The sequence below is a fragment of the Arachis hypogaea genome, chromosome 15 (genome assembly GCF_003086295.3).
Source record: "Arachis hypogaea cultivar Tifrunner chromosome 15, arahy.Tifrunner.gnm2.J5K5, whole genome shotgun sequence".
In the NCBI taxonomy this organism is placed as follows: Eukaryota; Viridiplantae; Streptophyta; class Magnoliopsida; order Fabales; family Fabaceae; genus Arachis; species Arachis hypogaea.
In genome coordinates this window covers 148,311,198-148,327,040 of record NC_092050.1, presented here as the reverse complement: position 1 = coordinate 148,327,040, position 15,843 = coordinate 148,311,198, and the positions used below count along the sequence as shown (strand labels likewise).

The window sequence follows — 15,843 nt, the reverse complement described above, 5'->3', positions numbered from 1 at the left end:
GGCCCTCTATTTATAGGTGATGGTGAATATCTTATCTTATCTTATTTGGCTAAGATAAGGAAGACGTTTGTATTTGAAAGTCGGTTAGGAGTTCTAGAGGGCCGGTTTTGGGCCTTCTAGAAGAGAGAGGTGGGTCAAACCCGGGAAACCGGGTTCGGGTTTAACCTTGGGTCCGGGATCCGTGAGCCGGATCCGTAACAGTTGCCCCCGCAGCGGGAGAGCGAGCAATGTCGGTCTGTCGCTGGGAGGTGTGATTTTGGCTGTGGGCTAGATCTTTAGTTTTTCTCGGGCGTTCGTTTGGTTCTTTGGAGGGAGATCGGTGTCTCGGCCTCGGTTTTGGTGATCGCGCTGAAGGTTCATCTGGCTGTTTTTGGTCTGACGTGACTCTTCCGAGTCCACTGCGTCCGTTGCGTTCTTCGAGGCGTGCTTTATTAGTTTCTTTTTTCGAGGGGGCATTTAATGTGAGGGGACGTTTTCCTTTTTTGCCCCTACGCGCATTTCCTTGCTTTAGGGCTATTTGTGTCTTTCTTCCTTGCTTTTGAAACCGTTTTTGGCTTTTCGCTTCACTTTCCCTCGTTCATTTTTCGTTCTCTTTTCTGGAAAAATTTTCTCTTCTTTCTGTGGTACTCTCTGGTGTTGCTGCTGCTTCTGCTTCTCAAGCTTTTTCCAGGCTCATTTTCTGCATTACCAGGTTGGCATGCTTTGCTTTTCCTTTTTTGTTTTCGCGGTGCGTCTGTTGTTCTGTTTTTTGCCATGCCTTGTTCTGTGTATTTTCTTTCTCTTTCAATTTTTGGACTGTGTTTTGTGTTTTGGGAGGTAGTATTCGAGTCTTGAAGGGGCTGAGCACCGCCATGTTGGGTTGGTAGTGGCGGTAGGTTTTTGTCTTGCTTCTGCGTAGGGTTAGTAGGCTGATGATGGTGCTCCTCCCTGTTTTAGGTATGCATCGGCGGAGAAATGAGGGTGTGGGTGCCCCAATAGCCCCTTCCAGGGGCGTCCCCGCTCGCTACACTTGGGTGACTAGGGATGTGTGGGGCGTTCCGTCACGGATGATGGAGGATGATCTTCAGAGGCTCCGTGATCAGGGGGCAGTCTGTGGTGGTGGTGATGAGGAGAGGCAGTATGAGCTCGTTCTCCCAAATGCTGACGAGCGCGTTTGTTACTTGAACCTCCATTTGCCCACTGTGCCGGACTGGATGTAGGTTTACGAGTCGATGTTCACTCGGCTCGGCGTGCGGTTCCCTTTTTCTCCGTTTGTTCAGGATTTGCTGAGTCGGTGTTCCGTGGCGCCGTCTCAGCTTCACCCGAATAGTTGGGCCGCCGTGCGGTCTTTTGAATTGGTGTGCCGGTATCTTGACCTTCCGGCTTCTGTTCCTGTTTTCCTCTTCCTTTTCTTATGCACTCTTCCGACTAAGGAAGGGAAGCATAAGAAGGGGTATATGTCATTCCGTGCTCAGCCTTATCGTCGTATTTTTTGGGCTGTTTGAGGATTCCTTTCATGGTTTCAAGAGGGAGTACTTTAAGGTGCGCCCTGTCTAGGGGCATCATCTGTTTTGGCTGACGCCGGAGGGCGAGCACCGGTTTTGGTAAAGATGACGGCGAAAAAGTCATTGATTGTTTTTCTTCCAAGAATGACGTTGTAGGCTGTGGAGTCTTTGAGGATCACGAATTCGGATAGGATTGTCTTCCTTTGGTTACCTGTTCCTATGGTGATGGGGAGGGTGATCGAGCCGTCTGGTTTGAGGAAGTTGTCTCCGAGTTCCCTGACACCGTTGCGGTGTGTTTGGAGGTTGTCGTTGTGGAGTCCGAGCTTGTCGAAGGCTCCTCGGAAAAGGATGTTTGAGTCTGCACCGGTGTCCACCAGTATCCTTCGTACTAGTCCTGTTCCGATCCTTGCTGAGATGACGAAGGGGGCGTCTTCGGCCGAGGTGCCGTGCTGACACTCCTTAGGTAGGAAGGTTATCGTATTGTCGGCCAGGGTGGTGGGAGTTTGGGGTCTGACAGCCATGACTTTGAGATCTTTTTTCAGTGTTAATTTTGACTTGCCCGATATGTCTTTGCCCGTGATGACGTTTACTATGATGGTTGGGTCTTCCTCTGGGCTTTCCCTAGGGGGTTGTTTTTGTGCTCTTGGGTTGCGCCCTTCTCTTTCCGGCGACCTGTCTCTTTCTGCACGTTTTGATTCTCGAATGATTTTGGCGAACTCTGGGAGCTTGCCGTCTCTTATGGCTTGTTCGAGGGCGTCTTTAAGGTCGAAACAGTCTTGTGTTCTGTGACCGTAACCTCGGTGGTAGTCGCAGTAAAGGGTTTTGTTGCCGCCCGTTCTTTCTTTGAGTTGTCGGGCTTTTGGAATGATGCCACGATCCACAATCTGGTGGTATATCTCGGTAATTGGTGCTGTCAGGGGCGTGTAATTAGAGAATTTGCCGATTCTTGGTCGTCGGTTTGTGTTTGTTGGTTTGGGATGGTCCCTTTGATTTTCTCTTGGTGGTGGGTTATGTCGTGGTGTCGGGTTGCCGTATTGGGTGGGGTTGTGTTACCGCTTATTGGCAGCGACGACCTGGTTGACCTCTTCGTCGTTTATGTATTCTTTGGCGACGTTTTGGACCTCGTGCATAGTCCACACGGGTTTGGTGGTGAGGTGTTTGCGGAAGTCTTCGTTCATGAGCCCGTTGGTTAAGCAGAGACTTGCGACTGAATTCATGAGCCCGTCGACCGTTAGGCATTCGTCGTTGAAGCGGTCGAGGTATTTCCTTGTGGATTCGTCCTGTTTTTGTGTGATCCCTAGCAAGCTGATGGGGTGTTTAGCTTTAACGATTCTGGTTGTGAACTGGGCCATGAATTTTCGTGTGATGTCGTGGAAACCGGTTATGGATCCGTTTGGGAGGGCGTTAAACCATTTGATTGTTGGCCCGGCTAGGGTTACCGGGAAGGCCCTGCATCGGACTGCGTCGACCGCTCCTTCTAGGTTCATCCTGGCCTCGAAGGCCGTTAGATGTTCTTGGGGGTCTTTAGTTCCGTCGTACTTCATGTCAGTGGGTTTATCGAAACCTTTGGGGAGTTTTGCTCTCAAAATCCTTTTCGTGAAAGGTGTGGCTCCCATTATTGTGTCGTCGTTTCTTGTACGCTTGGTTTCTCGGTGTCGCCGATCTTTGTCCGAGTCGTGCTGACGACTTAGATCTCAGGAAGCGCTGCGGTTGTGCCTTTTGCTGTATAGCCGTTCTGGTGATTTTTCTCGCATGTGGTTACGCGAGGTGCTGCGATCGTCTCTCCTATCGTGTCGCCGAGTTGGCGATCTGCCGTGGCGAGATTTTGATCTGGAAGTTGCATGGCTCCCGTGTTCGTTATTGTATCTTCCCTTGGTGGTCAATCTGCCTTCGAGTTCTTGGACCCGGAGGCAGAGATCTTGGATGATTTGTGCTGCTTTGTCCCCCGTTTTCTCGGGGTGTCGCGGTTCCGTGACGACGTGATCGTTTTTCTTATTCTGTGTATGGTGGATGGTACTTGCTATCCTTCCTTGATTTGCGACCTCCTGTTGTTCTGGGGTCAGATTCTTTGTTCGAGAGTCATCCCGGCTTGAGGAGTCTTCTTCGAGTACGTCCCCCATTCTGGTTTAGTCGGCGCAAGTGTCCCCACAGACGGCGCCAATGTACAAGATGTCTCTGGTACGGGTTGAGAGATGGATCGGGAACTTGCGGATTGAGGCGGATATCGGATCGCTTGACTGGAGCAGCGGGGGGAGGTACCTGCAAAGACACTCCGACGCTCAAGTCAGAATGGATCTGAGAGGTGTAAGGTGTTAAGAATGAATGAATACATGGAGGGATCTGGGCCCTCTATTTATAGGTGACGGTGAATATCTTATCTTATCTTATTTGGATAAGATAAGAAAGACGTTTGTATTCGAAAGTCGGTTAGGAGTTCTAGAGGGCCGGTTTTGGGCCTTCTAGAAGAGAGAGGTGGGTCGAATCCGAAAAACCGGGTTCGGGTTTAACCTTGAGTCCGGGATCCGTGAACCGGATCCGTAACAAGCATTATGTGAAAAACTCACTATTTGAGCTTTTCACCAAATTGACCTAACTATATAACATTTTATATTCATATATATAATCATCCTATATCATTTTTTTTGGGTTTTTTTTAGTAATTTTATCATATAAAAATAAATTTTCAGCTAAAGTATCTAAATATAAATTGGTTGTTTTATAACCAATTGTTTAAAAAAATGATTATACAAATAAGAATTATTGAAATAAATTTAATTTTTTCGCATTCTCAAATACAATTAAAATGTCAAATAGTTAAAAAATAAAAATCTTAAATTATTAAAATGTTTAATGTATTAAAAACATATATAATAAAATTTAATTTTGACATACTCTCAATGTAAAATAATTTTACACATGCATTTAATATCTAATGTAATGTCAACAAAAATAACTATATTTTATATTAATTATGTAAATAATCATAAAAAAATAGACATAGTTAAAATAATAAAAAGTTCAGATATGTATTTTTTTATAAGTATCCTTACCAAAACCCTTTAAATAAATCTTTTTTATTTTTTTAGATTTTGGGTTTAATAAAAGAATTCATCTACGAAAAAAATTAATATAAGACTATTATTTTAAATAGAAAATAATTAAATTAAAAATTTTTCTAGAGCACTTTTAAACAATATCATAATGAATGTTTTGCATTAAAAAAGGGTAAGTTTTATACATTTAATCTATGAAGCACAGATACAGACACGAGACACGATATGATACGCGACATGGCGATACGCAAATTCTAAAAAGTTGTCGGACATAGAGACATGCATATATTAAAAATATAATATATTCATTGATATTAAACTAATAAGTATTATATAGGTATTTAAAAGATAAAATTTTAAACTCTTATGTCTTAATAGAGTTAGTAAAAATTTTGTACATCACATTTACACAAAAAAAAATTATCTAAAGTCATACTATTTCTCCATCATATATGGTTGATATCTTTATCATTAGAAAAAGTCAATCTTTCCAACTTCGGTTCATCAAGAGAAAGGTGAACAATTTCAAGAACACAATTTTTCTCACCAATTGGTGAAAAAGCATCTCTTTTTTTTTTGAAGTAAAGAAAGCTCAACACATTAGAGTGGAGCATGAGCAAACAAACAAAAATTAAACTACATACAAAAGTTATGATTCCTCTGTCATCTCTGGCATTGCCATCAACAACCACAAGGATCCCTATCAGTCCATTCTTCGTAGCTCAAAAAGGTCCTTCTCTTTATGATATCAACACCTGTTTCGGTATTATTGAAAATTCTGGCATTGCGCTCCAACCAGACGTTCCAAATCACTGCAAAGAACCCAGTCAGTCATGTCTTCTGCGTGTCTTTTCTAGTGTGCATGCTGGTCCAACTCTCAAACAGTTCTTTAATGGTTTCAGGAATGGTCCAATCTCTATCCCAAGTCCTCAACCAAGCGCACCATACCTGCCAGGTGAACTCACAAAACAGAAATAGATGCTGCACAGATTCTATCTTCTTTTTACATAGTACACATATAATATCACTGTTAAGCACAACGCCTAGTCTACTTAACCTTTCTTTAGTATTAACTCTACCCATTAGCATAAACCATCCAAAAATCTCAATTCTTGGAGGTACCACCCCTCTCCAAATTGAACTTGTGAAATTATAGCTTGTAATCTCGTCCGATAGAGTCTCCGATTGTAGTATCTGCATAAAAGAGTTAGTAGAAAAAACACCTGTATGATCAAACTTCCAAACAACATTATCCTCTCTACCAGTTGATAGCTTTACTGGCCTTAATCTCTCATGAAGATGATGGACAAGTTCCAATTCCTATTGGAACAACTCTCTCCTCCACTGGAACTTCCAAATCCAGTCTAACCCGTCCCAAAATCTACAATCCCTAATCACAGATCCTTGCTGGTTTGAAATAGAGAAGAGCCTTGGAAAACTCACTTTCTGGGGGCCACCTTGGACCCAGTTATCTTCCCAGAAAAGTGTTCTTCTTCCATTCCCTACTTCCATCGCCAGGCCACTAATCATTTTTTTTCGTCACCCTCTACTCTTTTACATTCAACTGACATATGTCTTTTGATGAGCGGATAATTTATACGCTTTTTGGCATTATTTTTAGTATATTTTTAGTAGAATCTAGTTACTTTTAGGGATGTTTTCATTAGTTTTATGTTAAATTCATATTTCTGGACTTTACTATGAGTTTGTGTGTTTTTCTGTGATTTTAGGTATTTTCTGGCTGAAATTGAGGGACTTGAGCAAAAATCAGATTCAAAGGTTGAAGAAGGACTGCTGATGCTGTTGGATTCTGACCTCCCTGCACTCAAAGTGGATTTTCTGGAGCTACAGAACTCAAAATGGCGTGCTTCCAATTGAGTTGAAAAGTAGACATCCAGGGCTTTCCAGCAAGATATAATAGTCCATACTTTGGCCGAGTTTAGATGACGTAAAAAGGCGTTGAATGCCAGTTCTACGCTGCTGTCTGGAGTTAAACGCCAGAAACACGTCACAAACCAGAGTTGAACGCCAGAAATACGTTACAACCTGGCGTTCAACTCCAAGAATGACCTCTACACGTGTAACATTCAAGCTCAGCCCAAGCACACACCAAGTGGGCCCCGGAAGTGGATTTATGCATCAATTACTTACTTATGTAAACCCTAGTAACTAGTTTAGTATAAATAGAACTTTTTACTATTGTATTTGACATCCTGGATTGTATTTTGGATCCTGTGATCACGTTTTGGGGGCTGGCCTCTCGGCCATGCCTGAACCTTTCACTTATGTATTTTCAACGGTAGAGTTTCTGCACTCCATAGACTAAGGTGTGGAGCTCTGCTGTTCCTCAAAGATTAATGCAAAATACTACTGTTTTTCTATTCAATTTAACTTATTCCGCTTCTAAGATATTCATTCGCACTTCAACCTGAATGTGATGAACGTGACAATCATCATCATTCCCTATGAACGCGTGCCTGACAACCACTTCCGTTCTACCTTAGATTGAATGAGTATCTCTTGGATCTCTTAATCAGAATCTTCGTGGTATAAGCTAGATTGATGGCGGCATTCATGAGAGTCCGGAAAGTCTAAACCTTGTTTGTGGTATTTCGAGTAGGACTCTGGGATTGAATGACTGTGACGAACTTCAAACTCGCGAGTGCTGGGCGTAGTGACAGACGCAAAAGGAGGGTGAATCCTATTCCAGCATGATCGAAAACCTCAGATGATTAACTGTGCTGTGACAGAGCATTTGGACCATTTTCACAAGAGGATGGAACGCAGCCATTGACAACGGTGATGTCTCCAGACGATTAGCCATGCAGTGACAGCGCATCGGACCATTTTCCAGAGAGGATCAAAAGTAACCATTGACAACGGTGATGTCCTTACATAAAGCCAGCCATGGAAAGGAGTAGGATTGATTGGATGAAGACAGCAGGACAGCAGAGGTTCAGAGGAACGAAAGCATCTCTATGCGCTTATCTGAAATTCTCACCAATGATTTACATAAGTATTTCTATCCTTATTTTATTATTTATTTTCGAAAACTCCATAATCAATTATTATCCGCCTGACTGAGATCTACAAGATGACCATAGCTTGCTTCATACCGACAATCTCCGTGGGATCGACCCTTACTCACGTAAGGTTTATTACTTTGACGACCCAGTGCACTTGCTGGTTAGTTGTATCGAAGTTGTGAATGAAAAATAATTTATTCAGACGTGCGTACAGAGTTTTTGGCGCCGTTGCCTGAGATCACAATTTCGTGCACCAAGTTTTTGGCGCCGTTGCCGGGGATTGTTCGAGTTTGGACAACTGACGGTTCATCTTGTTGCTCAGATTAGGTAATTTTCTTTTTGTTTTGTTTTTCAAAAAAATTTTCAAAAACCTTTCAAAATTTTTTCACCTGTTTTCGAATATATATATATATATATAAATCTTTTCAAAAATATATTTTTCTTCAGAATTTTTAAGAATGAATTCTAGTGTTTCATGAAGCATGTTGAAGCATGGCTAGTTATAAAGCCATGTCTAAATTCTTTTGGACTGAGGTTTTGGCCTAAAATTGAATGAATTACTCGCATATTCATGCTAAAGCTTGACTGGCTATTAAGCCATGTCTAACCCTCAGATTGGAGCTTTAGACTAAGAATGCAAGATTCCTGGAATTCATATTAAAAATTTTAGAATCCTTATTTTTCTTTTTTTCAATTAATTTTTGAAAAATACAAAAAAAAAATAGAAAATCATAAAAATCAAAAATATTTTGTGTTTCTTGTTTGAGTCTTGAGTCAATTTTTAAGTTTGGTGTCAATTGCATGTTCATCCTGCATTTTTCAAAAAAATCATGCATTCATAGTGTTCATCATGATCTTCAAGTTGTTTTTGGTAAGTCTTCTTGTTTGATCTTGATGTTTTCTTGTTTTGCATCTTTTCTTGTTTTACATGTGCATTTTTGCATTCATAGAGTCTAAACATGAAAGATTTCTAAGTTTGGTGTCTTGCATGTTTTCTTTGCATTAAAAATTTTTCAAAAACATGTTCTTGATGTTCATCATGATCTTCAAAGTATTCTTGGTGTTCATCTGGACATTCATAGCATTCTTGCATGCATTCATTGTTTTGATCTAAAAATTTTCATGCATTGCATCATTTTCATGTTTTTCTCTCTCATCATTAAAAATTCAAAAATAAAAAAAATATCTTTCCCTTTTTCTCTCTTAAAATTTCGAAAATTAGATTTGACTTTTTCAAAACTTTTTAAAATTTAGTTGTTTCTTATGAGTCAAATCAAATTTTCAATTTAAAAATCTTATCTTTTTCAAAATCAAATATTTTTCATTTTTCTTAGTTATTTTCGAAAATTATAAAAATATTTTTCAAAAATCTTTTTCTTAATTTTATCACATAATTTTCGAAAATAACATCATCAATTAATGTTTTGATTCAAAAATTTCAAGTTTGTTACTTACTTGTTAAGAAAGATTCAAACTTTAAGTTCTAGAATCATATCTTGTGATCTCTTGTGAATCAAGTCATTAATTGTGATTTTAAAAATCAAATCTTTTTCAAAACTAATTTCAATCATATCTTTTCAAAAATATCTTTTTATCTTATCTTTTTCAAAATCATATCTTTTTCAAAAATTTGATTTTAAAATATCCTCTCTAACTTCTTATCTTCTTATCTTTTCAAAATTGATTTTCAAATTTGTTTCAACTAACTAACTAACTTTTTGTTTGTTTCTTATCTTTTTCAAAACCACCTAATTAACTCTCTCTCTAATTTTCGAAAATATCTTCCCTCTTTTTCAAAATTTTTTTTAATTAACTAATTATTTTAATTTTCGAAAATTACTAACTCTTTTTCAAAAATATTTTCGAAAATCCTCTCTCTCTCATCTCATTTTATTTATTTATTCATCTACTAACACTTCATCTCACATCTCTGCTCTCCTCACCCTTGTGTTTCTTTCTCTACATTACATTCTTTTCTTCCTCCTTTCTTCTACTCACACAGGGACCTCTATACTGTGGTAAAAATGATCCCTATTATTATTATTTTTCTGTTCTCTCTTTTTCATATGAGCTGGAGCAAGGACAAGAATATTCTTGTTGAAGCATATCCAGAACCTGAAAGGACTCTGAAGAGGAAATTAAGAGAAGTTAAATTACAACAATCCAGCAAGCACCTTTCAGAAATTTTCGAACAGGAAGAGGAGATGGCAGCCGAAAATAATAATAATGCAAGGAGGATGCTTGGTGACTTTACTGCACCTAATTTCAATTTACATGGAAGAAGCATCTCCATCCCTACCATTGGAGCAAATAATTTTGAGCTGAAACCTCAGCTAGTTTCTCTGATGCAGCAGAACTGCAAGTTCCATGGACTTCCATCTGAAGATCCTTTTCAGTTCTTAACTGAATTTTTGCAGATCTGTGATACTGTTAAGACTAATGGAGTAGATCCTGAAGTCTACAGGCTCATGCTTTTCCCTTTTGCTGTAAGAGACAAAGCTAGAATATGGTTGGACTCTCAACCTAAGGATAGCCTGAACTCTTGAGATAAGCTGGTCAAGGCTTTCTTAGCCAAGTTCTTTCCTCCTCAAAAGCTTAGTAAGCTTAGAGTGGATGTCCAAACCTTCAGACAGAAAGAAGGTGAATCCCTCTATGAAGCTTGGGAGAGATACAAGGAACTGACCAAAAAGTGTCCTTCTGACATGCTTTCAGAATGGACCATCCTGGATATATTCTATGATGGTCTGTCTGAATTAGCTAAGATGTCATTGGATACTTCTGTAGGTGGATCCATTCACCTAAAGAAAACGCCTGCAGAAGCTCAAGAACTCATTGACATGGTTGCTAATAACCAGTTCATGTACACTTCTGAGAGGAATCCTGTGAGTAATGGGACACCTCAGAAGAAGGGAGGTCTTGAAATTGATACTCTGAATGCCATATTGGCTCAGAATAAAATATTGACTCAGCAAGTCAATATGATTTCTCAGAGTCTGAATGGAATGCAAGCTGCATCCAACAGTACTCAAGAGGCAACTTCTGAAGAAGAAGCTTATGATCCTGAAAACCCTGCAATAGCAGAGGTGAATTACATGGGTGAACCTTATGGAAACACCTATAACCCCTCATGGAGAAATCACCCAAATCTCTCATGGAAGGATCAACAAAGGCCTCAACAAGGCTTTAATAATGGTGGAAGAAATAGGTTTAACAACAGTAAAGCTTTTCCATCATCCACTCAGCAACAGACAGAGAACTCTGAACAAAATACTTCTAATTTAGCAAACTTAGTCTCTGATCTATCTAAGGCCACTGTGAGTTTCATGAATGAAACAAGGTCCTCCATTAGAAATTTGGAGGCACAAGTGGGCCAGCTGAGTAAAAGAGTCACTGAAATCCCTCCTAGTACTCTCCCAAGCAATACAGAAGAAAATCCAAAAGGAGAGTGCAAGGCCATTGAAATGACCATCATGGCCAAAACCACAAAAGAGGAGGAGGGCGTGAATCCCAAGGAGGAAGACCTCCTGGGACGTCCAGTGATCAATAAGGAGTTTCCCTCTGAGGAACCAAAGGAATCTGAGGCTCATCTAGAGACCATAGAGATTCCATTGAACCTCCTTATGCCATTCATGAGCTCTGATGAGTATTCCTCTTCTGAAGAGAATGAGGATGTTACTAAGGAGCAAGTTACCAAGTACCTTGGTGCAATCATGAAGCTGAATGCCAAATTATTTGGTATTGAGACTTGGGAAGATGAACCTCCCTTGTTCACTAATGAACTGAGTGATCTGGATCAACTGACATTGCCTCAGAAGAAACAGGATCCTAGAAAGTTCTTAATACCGTGTACCATAGGCACCATGATCTTTGAGAAGGCTCTGTGTGACCTTAGTTCAGGGATAAACCTCATACCCCTCTCTGTAATAGAGAAACTGGGAATCTATAGGGTGCAAGCTACTAAAATCTCATTAGAGATGGCAGACAATTCAAGAAAACAGGCTTATGGACAAGTAGAGGACGTGTTAGTAAAGGTTGAAGGCCTTTACATCCCTGCTGATTTCATAGTCCTAGATACTGGGAAGGATGAGGATGAATCCATCATCCTTGGAAGACCCTTCCTAGCCACAGCAAGAGCTGTGATTGATGTTGACAGAGGTGAACTAGTCCTTCAATTGAATGAGGACTCCCTTGTGTTTAAAACTCGAGGTCATCCTTCTGTAAACATGGAGAGGAAGCATAAAAAGCTTCTCTCAAAACAGAGTCAACCAGAGCCCCCACAGTCAAACTCTAAGTTTGGTGTTGGGAGGCCACAACCAAACTCTAAGTTTGGTGTTGAACTCCCATATCCAAACTCTAAGTTTGGTGTTGGGAAGTCTCAACAATGCTCTGAACATCTGTGAGGCTCCATGAGAGCCCACTGTCAAGCTATTGACATTAAAGAAGCGCTTGTTGGGAGGCAACCCAATTTTTATTTATCTAATTTTATTTTTCTTGTTCTTTCATATTTTATTAGGTTCATGATCATGTGGATTCACAAAATAAATATAAAAATTGAAAACGGAATCAAAAACAGCAGAAGAAAAATCACACCCTGGAGGAGGATCTCACTGGTGTTTAAACGCCAGTAAGAAGCATCTGGCTGGCGTTCAACGCCAGAACAGAGCATGGTTCTGGCGCTGAACGCCCAAAATGGGCAGCATCTGGGCGTTTGAACGCCAGAATTGCACCCTGGAGAAGAGCTGGCGCTGAACGACCAGAACAAGCATGGTTCTGGCGTTCAACGCCAGAAATGGGCAACAAATGGGCGTTCAACGCCCAGAACAAGCACCAATCTGGCGCTGAAAGCCCAGAGTTGTGTGCAAGGGCATTTTGCATGCCTAATATGGTGCAAGGTTGTAAATCCTTGAACACCTCAGGATCTGTGGACCCCATAGGATCACCTCAGGATCTGTGGACCCCACAGGATCCCCACCTACCTCCACTCACTTCTTCTCACCCCTCTTTCGCACAATCCCATAAACACTCTTCCCCAAAACTCTTCACCAATCACCTCAATCTCTCTTCCCTATCACCACTTCACCACTCACATCCATCCACTCTTCCCCATAAACCTACCCCATACACCCAACCTACCTTCAAAATTCAAAAGCTCTTTCCCACCCAATCCCACCCATATGGCCGAATACACACATCCCTCCATCTCCTCCATATCTTCTTCTTCTTCATCTATTCTTTCTTCTCTTGCTCGAGGGCGAGCAATATTCTAAGTTTGGTGTGGTAAAAGCATAAGCTTTTTGTTTTTCCATTACCATTAATGGCACCTAAGGCCAGAGAAACCTCAAGAAAGAGAAAAGGGAAGGCAATTGCTTCCACCTCTGAGCCATGGGAGATGGAAAGATTCATCTCACAAGCCCATCACTAAGAAAATGATGGAGCAAGCAAGAGAGCCCATTCATGGATCTCAAGAGACGCATGAAGCTCATCACCATGAGATCCCGGAGATGCCTCAAATGCATTTTCCTCCACAAGACTATTGGGAGCAAATCAACACCTTCCTAGGAGAATTAAGTTCCAACATGGGACAACTAAGGGTGGAACATCAAGAGCACTCCATCATCCTTCATGAAATTAGAGAAGATCAAAAAGCAATGAGGGAGGAGCAACAAAGACAAGGAAGAGACATAGAAGAGCTCAAGGACATCATTGGTTCCTCAAGGAGAAAACGCCACCATCACTAAGGTGGACTCATTCCTTGTTCTTACATTCTCTGTTTTTCGTTTTCTTTATGTTAAGTGCTTATCCATGTTTGTGTCTTATTACATGATCATTAGTAGTTAGTAACCTTGTCTTAAAGTTATGAATGTCCTATGAATCCATCACCTCTCTTAAATGAAAAATGTTTTAATTCAAAAGAACAAGAAGTACATGAGTTTCGAATTTATCCTTGAACTTAGTTTAATTATGTTGATGTGGTGACAATGCTTCTTATTTTCTGAACGAATGCTTGAACAGTGCATATGTCTTTTGAAGTTGCTGTTTATGAATGTTAAATATGTTGGCTCTTGAAAGAATGATGACAAGGAGACATGTTATTTGATAATCTGAAAAATCATAAAAATGATTCTTGAAGCAAAAAAATAGCAAAGAACAAAGCTTGCAGAAAAAAAAATGTGGCAAAAAAAATAGAAAGAAAAAGAAAAAGCAAGCAGAAAAAGCCAAAAGCTCTTAAAACCAAGAGGCAAGAGCAAAAAGCCAGTAACCCTTAAAACCAAAAGGCAAGGGTAATAAAAAGGATCCCAAGGCTTTGAGCATCAGTGGATAGGAGGGCCTAAAGGAATAAAATCCTGGCCTAAGCGGCTAAACCAAGCTGTCCCTAACCATGTGCTTGTGGCGTGAAGGTGTCAAGTGAAAACTTGAGACTGAGCGGTTAAAGTCAAGGTCCAAAGCAAAAGAAGAGTGTGCTTAAGAACCCTGGACACCTCTAATTGGGGACTCTAGCAAAGTTGAGTCACAATCTGAAAAGGTTCACCCAGTTATGTGTCTGTGGCATTTATGTATCCGGTGGTAATACTGGAAAACAAAGTGCTTAGGGCCACGGCCAAGACTCATAAAATAGCTGTGTTCAAGAATCATCATACTGAACTAGGAGAATCAATAACACTATCTGAACTCTGAGTTCCTATAGATGCCAATCATTCTGAACTTCAATGGATAAAGTGAGATGCCAAAACTATTCAAGAGGCAAAAAGCTACAAGTTCCGCTCATTTAATTGGAGCTATGTTTCATTGATAATTTAGAATTTATAGTATATTCTCTTATTTTTATCCTATTTGATTTTCAGTTGCTTGGGGACAAGCAACAATTTAAGTTTGGTGTTGTGATGAGCGGATAATTTATACGCTTTTTGGCATTGTTTTTAGTATGTTTTTAGTAGAATCTAGTTACTTTTAGGGATGTTTTCATTAGTTTTTATGTTAAATTCACATTTCTGGACTTTACTATGAGTTTGTGTGTTTTTCTGTGATTTCAGGTATTTTCCGGCTGAAATTGAGGGACTTGAGCAAAAATCAGATTCAGAGGTTGAAGAAGGACTGCTGATGTTGTTGGATTCTGACCTCCCTGCACTCAAAGTGGATTTTCTGGAGCTACAGAACTCAAAATCGTGCACTTTTAATTGCGTTGGAAAGTAGACATCGAGGGCTTTCCAGCAATATATAATAGTTCATACTTTGGCCGAGTTTAATTGACGTAAAAGGGCGTTGAACGCCAGTTCTACGCTGCTGTCTGGAGTTAAACGCCAGAAACACGTCACAAACCAGAGTTGAACGCCAGAAATACGTTACAACCTGGCGTTCAACTCCAAGAATGACCTCTACACGTGTAACATTCAAGCTCAGCCCAAGCACACACCAAGTGGGCCCCGAAAGTGGATTTATGCATCAATTACTTACTTATGTAAACCCTAGTAACTAGTTTAGTATAAATAGAACTTTTTACTATTGTATTTGACATCCTGGATTGTATTTTGGATCCTGTGATCACGTTTTGGGGGCTGGACTCTCGGCCATGCCTGAACCTTTCACTTATGTATTTTCAACGGTAGAGTTTCTGCACTCCATAGACTAAGGTGTGGAGCTCTGCTGTTCCTCAAAGATTAATGCAAAGTACCACTGTTTTTCTATTCAATTCAACTTATTCCGCTTCTAAGATATTCATTCGCACTTCAACCTGAATGTGATGAACGTGACAATCATCATCATTCCCTATGAACGCGTGCCTGACAACCACTTCCGTTCTACCTTAGATTGAATGAGTATCTCTTGGATCTCTTAATCAGAATCTTCGTGGTATCAGCTAGATTGATGGCGGCATTCATGAGAGTCCGGAAAGTCTAAACCTTGTCTGTGGTATTCCGAGTAGGACTCTGGGATTGAATGACTATGACGAACTTCAAACTCGCGAGTGCTGGGCGTAGTGACAGACGCAAAAGGAGGGTGAATCCTATTCCAGCATGATCGAAAACCTCAGATGATTAGCCGTGCTGTGACAGAACATTTAGACCATTTTCACAAGAGGATGGAACGCAACCATTGACAACGGTGATGCCTCCAGATGATTAGCCATGCAGTGACAACGCATCGGACCATTTTCCAGAGAGGATCAAAAGTAGCCATTGACAACGGTGATGTCCTTACATAAAGCCAGCCATGGAAAGGAGTAGGATTGATTGGATGAAGACAGTAGGAAAGCAGAGGTTCAGAGGAACGAAAGCATCTCTA

The 15,843-nt window shown here is 40.5% G+C and overlaps 1 non-coding gene across 1 annotated transcript; it reads right to left on the bottom strand.

Moving 5' to 3' along the window:
* Nucleotides 1-10,163: 10,163 nt before the first annotated feature.
* On the bottom strand, nucleotides 10,164-10,271 carry LOC112753676 (small nucleolar RNA R71). The gene has a single exon (XR_003178050.1). It is a non-coding gene; the product is annotated as a small nucleolar RNA R71 (small nucleolar RNA).
* Between the last annotated feature and the right edge of the window lie 5,572 nt (nucleotides 10,272-15,843).